Below are 14,829 nucleotides of genomic sequence, written 5' to 3'. Positions count from 1 at the left end.
AGTAGCTACAAAGGAAAGTTATGTAAGCTCTCTGAGTCCCAGTCTCCTTCCCTGAAAATGAGGATGTAACTTAGTGCCCACAGTGGCTTACTCAACAAACACGTGAGTAGCTACTTGGAGCCAATCATCACTGTTCTAAAGCACTGGAAATGCAGCAATGAAAAAGATGAGAACTCCCTCACGCTATCATGGATTTTGTATTTCAGTGGGCACATGGGGACAATAAATGAATCAACATGTCAAGTATATAGCACATCAGATAGTGATAGGAGCTCTGGAGAGAAATAGAGAATGGGAATAGAGATTACCAGATCAGAGGGGGTAGAGGCATATGAGTATATGGTATTGTAAATAAGGTAGTCTGGAAAGGCTTTACTGATAGAAGGACAGTCCAGGAGATGTGTGAAAAAGGGGAGGGATAATGACATTGAAGAAAAACAGCAAGCCAAATGCCCTGGAGACAAACTGAACTCAGGCTATTGGAGTGACCATGCAGAGGTTCTGTGGCCAGAGAGAAGGGAACGTAATGCAAGTGGGTAAGATGGGGCCTGGGTAACGACCTGGGGAAGAGATCCTTTATGGGCTGTAGCCACTATAAGCAGTTTGGCTTCCATTTTAAATAAGATGGGAAGCAACCACAGTGCTCTGAGCAGGGGAGTGACAGAACTGGACTTCTGTTTTAGAAGGACACCCCTGGTTCCTGTGTTGGAATAAACTGTAAAGGCAGCAATGATAGAAGCCAGGGGACAGATAAGACAATACCCCCAGAAAGAGATGATAAACAAAAAAGATCAGATTTTAGGGGCATCTGGGTGACTCAGTGGGTCAAGCCTCTGCCTTCCGCTCAGGTCATGATCTCAGGTCCTGGGATCGAGCCCTGCATCGGGCTCTTTACTCAGCAGGGAGCCTGCTTCTCTCTCTCTCTCTCTGCCTGACTCTCTGCCTACTTGTGATCTTTCTCTGTCAAATAAATAAAAAAAATCTTTTTTAAAAAATCAGATTTGGGATAGAATTTGAAGAAAGACTCAACAGATTAGACTGTGAGAGAAAGAGGTGAGTCATACATGAATCTAAGATGCTTTGACCCCACTATTACAAGGATGTAACAGAACGTGGGAGACACAGGTGTAGGGGGAGGATGGATTCTAGACAAGTTAATTTTGAGATGGCTACTGGCCATCCAGAAGGAGACAGAGGGCACTGAGACACCTGGAGGTGGAGTTCAGGGCAGAAGGTCTACATTGGAGAGTCATCAGCCTATTTAAGGCCATGAGACTGGCAGAACCCTTTGTGGGGGGAGGTGGGAGTGCCTGGTTGTGTAATAACTGGATTGGGTCCCAGGATACAACATTTAGAGGTTGGGGAGATGTGTAAGACAGGAGAAAAGCAGCTGACTAGTAGGCAGCAGAGAGATGGCAGGTTGAACAGGAGTGTATACTAAGCCAGAAATCAAGAGAAGAATGCCTTTCTAGTAGGAGAGAGTGTGTCTGGTGTCACTGATGGGTCAAATAAGACAAGGCCTAGGAAATAACCATTGATTTTAGCTAAATGAAGATGATGGGTGGAATGATGGAAGCAAAGCCTAAATGGAGTGTGTCCAAAGCTAATGGTAAGCTTGGGACAAAAAAAAAAAAAATTAACAAATTAATAGCAAAATGAGCAAAATTGAACATTAGAGAACTCACAGAAAAAGAAAAACATGTATCTAACAAAACACAAAACATACAAAACACAAAACATGCTCAACCTCACTTATAATAAGGCAAATGTAAAATTACTATTTAATGTGAAATTATATCCCAATTCAACCAGCACATTTTAGCACTCTAGAAAATAATCTGCAATTAATATGGGAAAGTAAACATGCATGAATATGATTTAAAAAAAAAAAAAAAAGCTGACTTTTGTGAGACTTCCCACCCAGAGAACTTATTATATCTCAGTGAGGAGAGTGGCCTTTGGAACTGCCGAGGTTTGAATCCTGGATCTTCTACTTGTTGCTGGGTCTCTGTGGCTTCAGCTACCTCACCGTAAATGGGTCTTTGATTTGTACCATCCATTAGAGTTGCAAAGACCTTAGAATAATGCCTGCCTCATAGCAACAACGATAGACAACATTTACTGGGTGTTTAATATGCACGAGGCATTGTTCTAAGTACTTCACATTTCTTTCCTTTTCTTCATAGCAACACTGAAAGTAGGCCAAGACACCAAGACGTTAAGGAACTTGCCTACATAACATAGTTTATCAGTAAAGGAATCATGATACACAGAGACTGAGCTCTTAGCTACTACACTATGCTGTATCAAATAATGAGAAAAACTCATCTTGCCGAATATTATATATTGCAAGGTAACAGCAAAACAGTATAGCATTGTTACCATATTTGATCTGTATGACAATACAGAAAATCTAGAAATATACTTAGTCCTATAGAATGATTATATAATAATTTCACGTCAAATAAAGCAAGATCCTCAAAATAATAGGAAAGGCTTATGCTGATCTGGTTGATAGCCATGATCTGTATTTAACATGGTTCTCAAATAAAAGTCAAATAGCCATGAACACGTGAATGTTTTATCAGAATCAGTGAGTTATTTATCTAGGTTCATTGCATTCAGCAAAATGGCACTTGGCCAATTCACTTATTTCCCAAACTAGTCATGATCTAGATATCCTAGGTTAAAGAGGCTGAATTTAGTTTACACAAGGGTTGGTCTATATTTTAAGAAGTTTCAGTATATAGATAAGGTATCAGCTTGCTAGGGCTGCTGTAATAAAATACTACAAACCGAGTGGCTTAATCAACAGAAGTTTATTGTCTTAACGGCTCTAGACCAGAAGCTCAAAATCCAGGTGCCCCCAGGGTCATTTCCTTGTGAGGGCTACGATGGAAGGATGTGTTCTAGGCCTCTCTCCTTGGCTTGTAGATGGCAATCTTTTCTCCGCTGTTCCACATCATCTCTCTATGTGTGGCTATGTTCAAATTTCCACCTTTTATAAGGACATCAGTTACATTATACTAGAGTCCTCCTTAATGACCTTCTTTTAACTTAATCACCTCCCATAAAGACCTTACTTCCAAATAAGGTCACATTCTGAGGTCCTGACTGAGGGTTATAACTCCAACATTTCTTTTTGGAGGGACAGGAGTCACCTCATAATACTTAATATTTGAATGTAAGACATGGTAGCCACAAGACCCCTTCAGAGGCTGTCGGGTTGGCCTCCATGATACTTTTTAAAGCAGGTCCCAGTTAACCATATATATCTAATCCTTTTGGAGGATTAGTTAAGGTATCTTTAAAACCCCAGCACAATATTCTTCTGGATGACATCAAAGAGTCCCTTGCTCATTTTGCACAAAGACAAACCCTGTGGAGATGAACAGAACACATTGCTTGGGCCTGGCCCAATATTTCTACAGTTGTATAAGAACCACCTTAGTGTTTCACAAATTCCATAGCATGAAACACGCAAGCAATCAAATATACAACACACTCCTTCACAACAACATGGAAATCACAACAGGAAACAAGCACCTTACATGCAAGGCAGGAGGAAAATGGGTTAGGGAAACAAAGATTGGGTATGGACAAGAATCAGTGGAAATACGAAATGAGGGTGAAATTTCTGCCCCATAATCCCTAGATGTGTGGTGTCACTGTCCTAGAGCCAGCCTTGCCACACCCCCAAAACTAAACAACCCAACTCCTCACCCTGCCTGGTGGATTATCAACAGCGGTGGGAAAAGCCTCCCATAGTGGGCACAGATATTCATCTCTTTATCACCTGCTGTAGAATTGGGGGCCATCAGCCTCATCCCTTAGTCCCCCTCCTTTTATTTGATCAGCAGGAATTCACATTATCATTTTCAAAATTTACCGCCTATTTCTCTGCCTCCCCACTGTTGTCACGTTTGTCCAAGACATCATTATCTCTTGCCTCGGCCAATACATATGCTTGAGCCTTGAACAACAGGGCTCTGAACTCTGGGCCCAATTAAACATGGATGTTTTTCTCTGCAAACGCTTTATGGATTCCATTTGGCCTACGGCTTGGTCTATAGTGTTCAGGGTGGCTGAATAGAGGCCCGGTGGCCGCAGGAAGAGGCTCGGGCAGAAGCCCTGACTTCAGGTCAGCGCCACGGGGCCCCTCAGAGCAAGACTCCCGGTGACGCCCGAGGGGGAGCCACGTGAGGAGACGTCTGGGGACCGCCCGCGGGGTCAGGCAGGCGGCGGCCATCTTCTCAACCTGCGACACCTGCGCCGCGAGGCCGAGCTCCGGCGGGCGGCCGTGTGACCCCGGACGGCACCTGTGCGCTGCGTCGACGTCCAGGGTTCAACCACTCGCGTCGGCGCGGACTCAGCACGCCTGTCCCGGAAGGGGCGCCGCCAGCTGGCCGGTTGGCGTCTTCAGTCGACGCCGAGGACCAGGATCTTCTCCTCCACCCGCTGGCGGAAGTGGCGCTGACCGAGCCACGTGCTCCCCGCCGAGCCGCCGCCCAGAGAGAGGTCAGTGCAGGGGGCCCAGAGGGCCGGGCGTCCACGTGGCCTCCCCTCGGGTGGGATCAGGCGACGGTGGGAGCTCCTGCTGGGGCGCTGGGGGCACTGCAGGGGCTACGTTCGCCCCGCGGTGTTGGCTGTCCCGGGAGGCGGACCGTGGTTCCGAAGCTGCGACCGGAAAAGAGGTTGCCGGGTGTGGGAGGCCGGAGGAAGAGGCGTCCCGGCGTCTGTTCCTTCCAAACAGTATCGAAGCAAGAGACAGACCTGCACCCCTGCCGTCCTCTGCGCTGACTATACCGAGATTTTTTACAGTATAATATTGTAAACGTATTTTCTCTTATCTTTGATTTTCCTAATAACATTTTGTTTACTCTGTCATGACAATAGAGTGTATAATACATATACCATACAAAATGTTTTAATCAAGTGTTTATGTTATTGGTAAAGCTTCCAGTGAACACTAGGCTGTTAGTATAAGTTTTGGGGGAGTCAGAATTTACAGACGGATTTTTGACTTCATGGGTTTTGGTGTCTCAGGGGCACCAAACTCCCATGCTGCTCAGGGGTAAACTGTACACCCTTGTGTTTGGCTTCACCGTACCCCCAGGCTAATCCGTTCTCCGCTGAGCGGTTTCTCACCTATTTGAAATGCTTCAGTGAGCTTTTAAATAAAACCTGCTGTGCTTAACCGTACCTGCAATACCTGACCCTTTATCCTGCTCTCCCTCTTGCTGGCTATTTCTGGCTTCTCTGTTCTTTTACTTGAAGATTCCAAATACTTTCTGGCCTCAGGGTTTTCACCTATGCTCTGCCCCCTTTCTGGAACTTCAGCTAATATTCAGCCAGCATGCTCCCATTCAGTTACACAATTTGTGAAAACAGTGAAATAACGTCTCCACCTCATTGCTAAGCACTGCTACCATGTCCCATCACACTCTTGCATACATCTGTCCACCTTGCCCCTTTCCTGGAATCCCCTGGACTTCCAGGCTGCCCAGAAACTAAGGGAGTCATGCCTGGCTGGCCATCTATGAGGTCTGCAAGACCCCATGTGATATAGGACTCAGCTGGAGAAACAAAGCCAAGAGAAGATAGATGATAAGAGATTTATTGCCAGGAATTGGGTTAGGTAGTGGTGGGGGATGGCAAGGCAAGTCAGAAATCTGTGGGGCAGGAAGGGCAGACTGGAAATTTCAGGTACCAGCTGCCACAGCACTCCGTTAGAGAATTTTTCTTCTGGGAAGCCTCAGTTCTGTTCTTAAGGCCTTCCACTTGACTGAATCAGGCCCACCAAGATGATGTAGGATAATCTCCTTTACCTAAAGTCAAGTAGTTGTGAACAGTAATTGCATCTACAAAATACCTTCACAGCATTACTGATGTTAGTGTTTGAATGACTAGGGATTGGTGACACATAAAACTGGCCATCAAAGATGTTGTTCCAGCAGCTTGTCTCCCTTACTGGTAGTTCAATATATTTAATCTCATCGTCCCTAAACTGTCCCTTCCTCTCCACCCCAGCTCTTTAGATGGTGAATACCTTTTCTCCTTTCCCTCCTTTAGGACCCCACTTTAAATACCATCTTCTCACCAACCGTCTCCTCACCTCCTTATTATCCTCTCTGTGTAGGTACCTGCCCAACCCTAGAAGGACCTGTACTCCATTGTTTCCCTTTGCTGCACTTACCACAGGTTAACTATGTGTTCTGTTTGTTAACTGATTTTTGCCTCTCGTTCCCACAAAACCTTGTGTCCCATGAGTGCTGAGACTTCCATTTGTACCACATCGTTTGCCACAAGTTAAAACTGCCATGACAGACCCATAGCAGGAGCTCCGTTAATATTTTTTAAATGAGTGAATGTCATCAGAGATGGCTGTGATTTGAGACACAAGGACCCAGCTTGGTATCTATTTTTACATAGCCTTTTTGCCTTGCCCTGAAGCTAGCTTCTCTCTTCAAAGTCTCACTCAGTCCAAAGTGATTGTTTTGGCGCAAGCAGAGGCTCAGGGCAAATGCATGGGTGAATCATTGCTTTTAGAGAAAACCATGGAGAGCTGGCTGACAGAAATTAAAAGAGCCATGATGTGGGTTCCTTCAACAACCATTTTTATTCACGTATACGGCCTTCAGTCTTCCCTCTGATGTCTGACCCAAGTCAGCTCCCACTAGAATAAGGGGTATTGGTTGGAATTGCTGCTTTGGTAGTAATTAACTGCCAAGCAGAGTAGAGAGAACTCAAGAACTGATGTTAGGGAGATGGCCCTCCTTTTTTAGCAGGCCCTGAAGTAGGACATGATCAAATCAAAAGCTCAGATGTAGAACCTCAGTAACTGAAGTGGGCTCTCTTAACTATATCTCATCAGGAATCACGGAAGCATCTTCCAAATTGCTCAGAACTTCATCCGTTCTCTACTGTCCATCTTTTAAATATTTTTCTTCTCTTCTGATCCAATGGCATATCTAATAGATTTCCACCCTTAGCTTCCTTATTCTGTGTATGGGATATCGGACTGCAATGTGTGCTGTATCAGTGGACTTCTTCCTATGTGGAATAAAGGCTTTATGGCTTTTCTTGGTGAAGAGGATATTCCTCCCCCCCACCACTTACTTGCTAACACATATAGGGATTCTGAGTCACCAGTGAAAAAGCCTTTAGGAGATTTGTGCGTTTGATGGCCTTTGCATCATTCTCATTTCATAGGATAAAAAGAGGCAAATAGATGTTGTCTTAGAAGAGCTTTATATGTTGGAGCAAAAACAGACAATTTTAGAAAATGGTAAAACTATTTCTGTCCACAGTAAAATTGCATGGTTTTGTTTAAGTCGTCATGATGACTCTAGATCAGGGAGAGTGGAGTATGATTCAGAGTGTATCTGTGATACACTATCCTATAGATGATCTAAAACAAGCCATTAAGCAAAAATATTCATACAAAATTCCCTCCATATTCCTAATTTTGTTCAGTTGCCCTTCTCAATCTGTTCACCTGCCATGAGAATTTGAATAATACAATATGATATGGCTAAGGTCAGTCAGGAGAATATGACATCTACTTGCAGGACATAGATACCTGCCCAAGACCAAACTGGGAAGTAGTTCAAGTTTAGAGTTGAGGCCTCCAGTCCAAATATAGACTGTTTTTTCACTTTAAGATTTTTTTGGTTTTTCTCCTCAGGAGCCAAAAGTTCCTTGCTCTTTCTCTTCAAGACATAACTCAGATCCTTTATAATACTGCCCATAATCACATTGCCTATCTCTAAATTCCTGTAACACAGTTGGCCACTCTTATGCCAACTTGTCCTGTTATTTTTCATTATAGATTAATTTCCTTGTTGCCAACTTAAATTACGAATTCCTGAAGGGCATGGCTCTATGTTCTCTGTCTTTGTTTCCAGGCACCCCATGGCATAGATATTTTGCCAGTTCCTTTTGGACGAAAAATGAGGTTGTGGCAGAGAATACTTGGTTGTTCATCAAAATTTGCTTTTGCTTCTATCTAGATGCACAGCTAGACTGCATTTCCCAGCCTCCTATGCAGGGAAGCTGAGCACTGTGGCAGTCTGTGCCACTTCTAGGCTTATTCCTAGAATTTATGTTTCCCTTCCCTGTGCTACTTTTTTTTCTTCTTCTGGTAAAAAATGAGTTCTTAGGGATTGGCAAAACCACCAGATGGAAGGAGCTTAGGTCCTGTAGTGATCTTGTTGAGTAAGCTGCCCACAGACCAGAAACATCTGCCTTGGACTCTTGGTGCCCATGAAATGAACTGTGGTTGTGTGTGAGCTGTCATGTTTGTGGGTTTATTTTTTGCAGCGGCTACCAGTCGTTCTCCTGCACCTAGTAATTTTAGTAGAAAGAGCTGGAACTGGGGCTTAATACTTAGCTCTGCCACAATGACCAAACTATGTGATTTAAGGTAAGTTAGTTAATTTCTCGGAGCCTCAACTTCATCACCTGTAAAATGTATGTGATTAAGCAACTGCCTCAATAAGTATGTTGTGAGAATTAGATATGTGAGTGCAATCCCTTACAACAGTGCCTGGTACCTCATGGGCACTCAGTGAATATTAGTTCAGTACCACTCTGATGTGTGCTTAGGATTAGAACTCTTAAATGTTCACCCCTAGCGCAGATCTAAGATTTTAAGTTAGAGTATACAAGGACTTCACATTAGGCCAGTCTGTGTCTAAACAGATAATTAGGGATAATTATGCTGCTATTTAGGTCAAAGGCACTCTTCTTTCTAGGCTGAGCTATTCAGTACCTAAGGAGTAAGTCTGATCGTCCATTAGGTATTAATTAGGTATTAATGATTAAATGATTAGGTTGTTCACCTAATCATTGACTGCAGGAGAGCTGGAGGAAGTAGACATTTGGTTGATTTGGTCAAGTTAAATTTAGAGGACTGAAATAGTTACTGTCTCTGCTGTTGGGTCCCCTGGACTCTTAAGGGTTCTCAAACACAGCAGTCTCTCATGCAGCATACAATAAACAAGACTGAATACAGCAAAATTTAATTAGGCATATATTTGCAAGTTGAATAAATCTTTGATACCTGCTTTTAGACAGTTTTAGGCCTCTTGCATTAATGTGTTTATTCCTCTCTAGTTAACATCTGTCTTCATGTTCAAGGTTTGGACATATAATTTATTATCATCTCCAAAATCTATTCCTTTTATTTTCAGATTTAACTTTTTTTTGAAGATGGGATGTGGAAAGTAGGAGTCTCTAGTAATTTTTCCTAACGCAAAAGTTGTATATCCAAATAAAACTTTGAGATTTGAAGTCATGCTCTTCTTTGCTACAGTTTTCTCCTAAGAAACTCACAGAGATTTGGCATTCTTTAATTTTTTATGTAAGGAAAAAATGAAAGGGTTTTTTAAAGGCCAGTTTCTTAAGTCTATCACCCAAATCTGGAAACCAGGCCAGAAAAGATTTTTAAAACTGACCACCTATAGGTGGATGTTTACTGTAGCATGACCTGTAGTTTAAAAAGCAGATAACCTCCCCTCCACAATAAACCCATCTAATGTCCATGAAGAGGGAAGGTTGGTTAAATTACACACATGCACACATGCACACATGCACTCACATGTAGTATAATTCCATGTTTATAAAAACAAACAAAACCAAAATTCAAACAAAAACAAACTCCCTATATTTGTGATTATACACTCAATATAATTAGTAATATAATATATCTTTAGGGAAAACTATAAAAAAAACCATAAAATTTTTCCTGTTGATTATTCAGGGCCATGGATAGTTAGGGCTTGTGACTGGAGTGTGTTAACATTTTTGTGGATTCCTACATTGCTTGACAGATACAATAGGAAGGTATTACTATTGCAATTTTAAATAATTTAGAACTCTTAAGAGGTCTTTAAATGTGAAGGGCATTCCTGAAAGATATGAGTACCCATAGAAACTGCTATTTTAATACTTCTTAGGATTTTACAAAGCTTTAGTGTACTTACAAAACTTTTGTGTACCAACTCATCCTGTAATCTATAGATTTTCACGTAACTGACTTTGTATCAGAAATAGGCAATGCTAGGGATAGTCATGAAAGCAACAGTCACGTTCATTTAAAAAGCAATATGAAACAGGCAGAGTATGTTACAACTTTGAATATAAAAATAGCTTACAATGAGTTGATCTGAAATCAATTAAAATAAATCTTTGAGTTATTAGTAAGAAAAAGTATTCCATATTCCATTAATTGGAAGAAAGGAAAGGAGAGAAGAAGGAAAGGAGAAAAAAGAAGGAAAGAAAAAGAAGGAAGGAAGGGAGGAAAGAAAGGAAAGAGGACAACTAATTAGGTAGCTTGACTGCCATTTCTGCTGCTGGTGATTGTAGGAGGTCTCAGGCATTGGGGTCAGAAGTAGAAGAGAAACACATGTGATGGCAGCAGCCCAATGTTTCAGAGCATCTCATGAGGTACAACGTAGAGCTGGGTTGTCAGACTAAGTGGGACTTGAGGACTTGGCTATCCCCTCTTCCCTCATCAAAACATGATAAATTTAACTGGGACTAGGGCTCTCAAATTGCTATAGCCTTGCAGTTGGGTTGGTCCCACTTCCATGATCATTACAGATGGGCCACAACCCACGGGTATTGTGCATGCAGTATACTGCCAGCTGAAGTGGAAAATTACACCCTGCCACAGAGGGGCCTAGGTGTCTTGTGAGTTCATAGAGTGACTGACTATGGATGTCTCACAGATGACATTCATCATCACTCCAAATTTATGATCAGCTACCAATTAGAAGTAGGTGCACAACACAGAATCTCTCCCCAGCATTGCGATGAGGAATGGAATATAACCTGGATTGGGAAGCACAGAAGTTTAATATGTACCAGGAATGGAAAGGCTAAAGAGGATAACAGGAGTGAATCCCAAAGAGAAGGGACAGTTGGCCTGCCTATTCAAAATGGGCTGGAAAGTAGGAGAGAATATAAAATATGAATGATACTAGTTGAGAGAATGGTCTTAAGGAAAACAGAGAGAAAGCAACATGATTAGAAGTGAGGATTAGGATTCCATCCCTTAACTTTGGATTGTTTAAGGGAGAAGTACATTTTAAGAGTAGGCCACGGAAGGGACTCTTTGTCCAAACATATAAGAATTTGCATCGACTTTATTATCTTGGTGAGGGACAGATGACTTTGTAAACCTAAGGAAAGTTAGGGCTTTTCAGAGCAGGCTGGCCAGAAATCCTGCCCCTCGGCAAGTTTAGATTTCCTCTCCAAATCTCACATATTTGCTTAGGGCCAGATCCAACCTTTTGTTCTCAAACAATGCTGTATTCTAAAGTTCTTCTGAGGAGAATCCTGCCTCCTGGACGGGCCTGACATCTCAAAAAGCGAGTCAAAAAGACTTCCATGGAGTCACACAGAGTGAGAATCTGGCCCATCAATTTTCTGGGCTCCTTCTTTTTTTTTTTTAAAAAAGCACAGCCTGTAAAGGAAGCCAGAGGCTGTGTAGCTCAGCCCAGCGTGCAGGATGGCTGGCTTCGAGCAAAGCCGAAGCCAGGCTCAGGTGATCCCGTGCTCTTCCTGCAGCTTGCTGAAGTGAAGCCTTCCATGAAGGGCTCGAAGAGAGGGTACACCGTTTTGATTTGGGCATTTGTTTAATGTTTCCTAATCACACATACATCTTTTAGCTGTCCACTTCAGACTTTTGTCTGAATTGCTCATTCTTACAGAGTATAAAATACAGTTCTTTAACTTGTCTATTTAGAACTGGTGAAAATGCGGACCTAACTTAAAAAATGGTGTGTGTGCATATATGTACATCTACATACATAAAATGACCGTAGTGTTATATGTTAACTAAGATTCTTTATCTAAATGATAATAGATTGGAGTATAAAAATTCATCCAGGGGGTCACTCTGAAGTAGGAGAATCTGTAGGCAAACTAATATGGAGCAGAGACGGGCAACTGGGTGCCTTAGTTAGTTAAGCATCCGGCTCTTGATTTCAGCTTAGGTCCTGATCTCAGGGTCGTGAGATTGAGCCCTGTGTCAGGCTCTGAGTGTGGAGCCTGCTTAGGATTCTCTCTGTCCCTCTGTCCCTCCCCACCCTAATCACACACTCACTCTTTCTCTCTTTAAAAAAAAAAAAATTGGAAATGCAAGAAAAAAATTAATAGGTGTAACTCTTACATTCTTTGCAATAAGTGCCTTTTCCACTTCTTCCTTCTTGGATTTCCCATCTAGAGTTCTTATAAGTTTTTCCTAACAAAAAACTATTTTGAGTTGATGTCCTTAATTACACAAAACAGGAAGGCAAAGAAAGTTGAAGAACTACTTTAAGCTAAATTACTTTAAATTAAAATATTATGAATGAGTCTGAAAATATTTAAAACATCTAATGGTTTGAAACAAAGATTATACATAGTTTTAGCACAATTAGAACTCAGAGAATTCCTCTAATTATTTTCCCATGTAGATGTAGGTAACCAGTCCAAGGTCTCTCATCTAGTTAGTTAGAACAGATTGGAAGTGAAGGATCTCTCAATTTTTAAGCTAATATTCTTTCTACTTAGCTCTGTGGTCTTGGGAATAGTTAATGAATCTTTTCATGCTTCAGTTTCCTCCATGATGAAATGGGCATCATGATGATACATAATTCATAGAACTCTTTAGGAAAATTAAGTAATATATATAAAGTTCAGAGAAGAGCACCTAATACATGATAGGCCCTCTATAAATATTAGCTATATTGCTTACCACTTTGCCTTTCTATTAGTTTACTACGAAAAATAGTGTTTGAAATTAATCCTTTTGAGTGTTTAGCTACTGGAAATGTAGAATCAGTGATGACAGTATATCTTGGATGGGAATCAGAGATTTTTTTGTTTCTTTTCTTTCCTATTCCCAAAAAATGATTTTGTAGAGCATCTTCTTTATTCAAGCCTGATTACTTCTTAGATAATCAATAAAATTGTCATGATTAAATAGACAAAATGCATGGGAGAAAGAATATGTTTTCTGTCTCCTCTCCCAAAGTAGACATTGAGTCCAGGGTGTGCCATTCACTGCCATCGTAATTATCATGAAAGGTGATTTGGAATAAGTTGAGCTGACAAACTGAACTAGGGAAAAACATTATTCATGAATCACTCAAAATGCCACCCCCTCAGTGAAATCCTCTCCAATCCCACCATCAGAACGAATTGCTCCCTGGTCAGGGTTCCAGGCCATCTGTGTTTATACTTCACTTCTGAGACTTATCAGTTTTCCCTGTGCCTTGTTCTTCCATTGCACTGAAGTGTAGACTCACAAAAGCAGACTGTGCCATACCCATCTTTGTTTCCAGAATCAAGACTACCTCACAGTGCTTACAAGTATGCAGTCGTATCTATTGAATCAAATTCTTAGACCTTACTTAGAAATAAGTGAGCATATAAGCTTCTTTTATTTTTTTAAAGATTTATTTATTTATTAGAGCACGAGTTAGGGGGATAGAAGGAGAGGGAGAGAGTCTCCAGCAGACTCTGTGCTGAGCACAGAACCCTGGCTCTGAGATCATGACATGAGCCGAAACCAAGAGTCTGACACTTAACTGACTGCACCACCCAGATACTCTGAGAATATAAGCTTCTTTTAAAACTACTGTTATTTATTGAGCATGTATCATGGCTTCAAACTGCTAAATTCATAATGACCATGTGAAACATCATTATTTTCATTTAATAGATGAGAATAACTAAGGCTCAGAAAGGGTAAGGGCTTTGTTCAAGGTTACACTGTAAGTGGCAGAAACAGAATGTAAACGCCAATTCTGTCTGATACCGCTCCTTGGCAAGAAGAAAATAAGGATTGGACACTCCTTATTTTTAATACTTGATCCCTTATAATCCATCCTGAAGCAGGTTCCCACTATAGGAATGCTTTCTCTTTAGGATGGTCATTTTGCAATATTTTACCTCCATGTAACACCACATGTTTTATACGAATAGCACTAACATCAAGAAGACTGCCAGTACCCCTCCCCACTGGGCAATGCAGAACATCCAGGCATATGAGCCCTGTGAAAAGTTCTTGTGGACTGACATGATCTTTTGGATTGGTCTGGCTTTGTTTTGTTGCTGTCAGTGACTTGCTCCTTCCTCTGTTTTGATACACCTTATGTAGGCTATCACAACAATGCCCATACCGGTAGAACTTGTCTGCATCTGCTCATGGGATTGGCTTCCAACGACTTCACCTCAGAGCTGCAACATAAACCAACTCTTTTCCAGCTTGAAACCTATCCAGCCCTGCACAAGTGTACTACACGCATATCTGAGACAAGTCTGTTCAACTCCACTTGACATTTCAAAGGCTATAATTTGAAAAGTGGACCAAGCCCTTTAAATATACCGCTTCCCTCAGTTTCTTCAATTACACAATTTTTTAGTTCTTCTTTTTAATCTTTTTCTTAAATTTTTATTTATTTACTTGAGAGAGACAGCAGAGAGAGAGACAGAGCTTGCACACAAGCTGAGGGCAGGAGCAGAGGGAGAGGGAGAAGTAAGTTCCCCACCGAGCAGGGAGCCCGAAGTGGGGCTCAATCCCAGGACCTCAAGATCATGACATGAGCCAAAGGCAGATACCTAACCAACTGAGCCACCCAGGTGTCCCTTCTTTTTAATCTCTTAGCCACTTTATAACCTTGTGTTGGATTATCCTTTGCAAGAGCATTTGCATTTAATTTTCTCACACTAATCAGAACGGTGTGCATTTTAGTCATGCATGTGTTGGGAGTTAGGAAAGCCAATAAATTAATCACATATTAATAAGTAAATCAAAATAGAAAATATAGTAATGGA

General features: G+C 41.6%; 1 long non-coding RNA gene across 3 annotated transcripts in view; it reads left to right on the top strand.

Annotated features, from left to right (window-relative positions):
• The window catches only part of LOC116859016, a 188,998-nt gene that overhangs the window by 130,184 nt on the left and 43,985 nt on the right, over positions 1-14,829 (top strand). For 2 of the 3 annotated variants that reach the window (XR_004381070.1, XR_004381069.1), the window contains exon 1: positions 4,494-4,518. The exons of the other annotated variant lie outside the window; for it this stretch is intronic. This is a non-coding gene — a long non-coding RNA (uncharacterized LOC116859016). Of the gene's footprint in view, positions 1-4,493; positions 4,519-14,829 lie in introns of those variants that run through there. 3 annotated transcript variants of the gene reach the window in all.

This window comes from Lontra canadensis, unplaced genomic scaffold (assembly GCF_010015895.1).
Source record: "Lontra canadensis isolate GAN:19392208 unplaced genomic scaffold, GSC_riverotter_1.0 scaffold4, whole genome shotgun sequence".
NCBI lineage: Eukaryota > Metazoa > Chordata > Mammalia > Carnivora > Mustelidae > Lontra > Lontra canadensis.
This window is presented reverse-complemented; position numbering and strand designations above follow the sequence as displayed.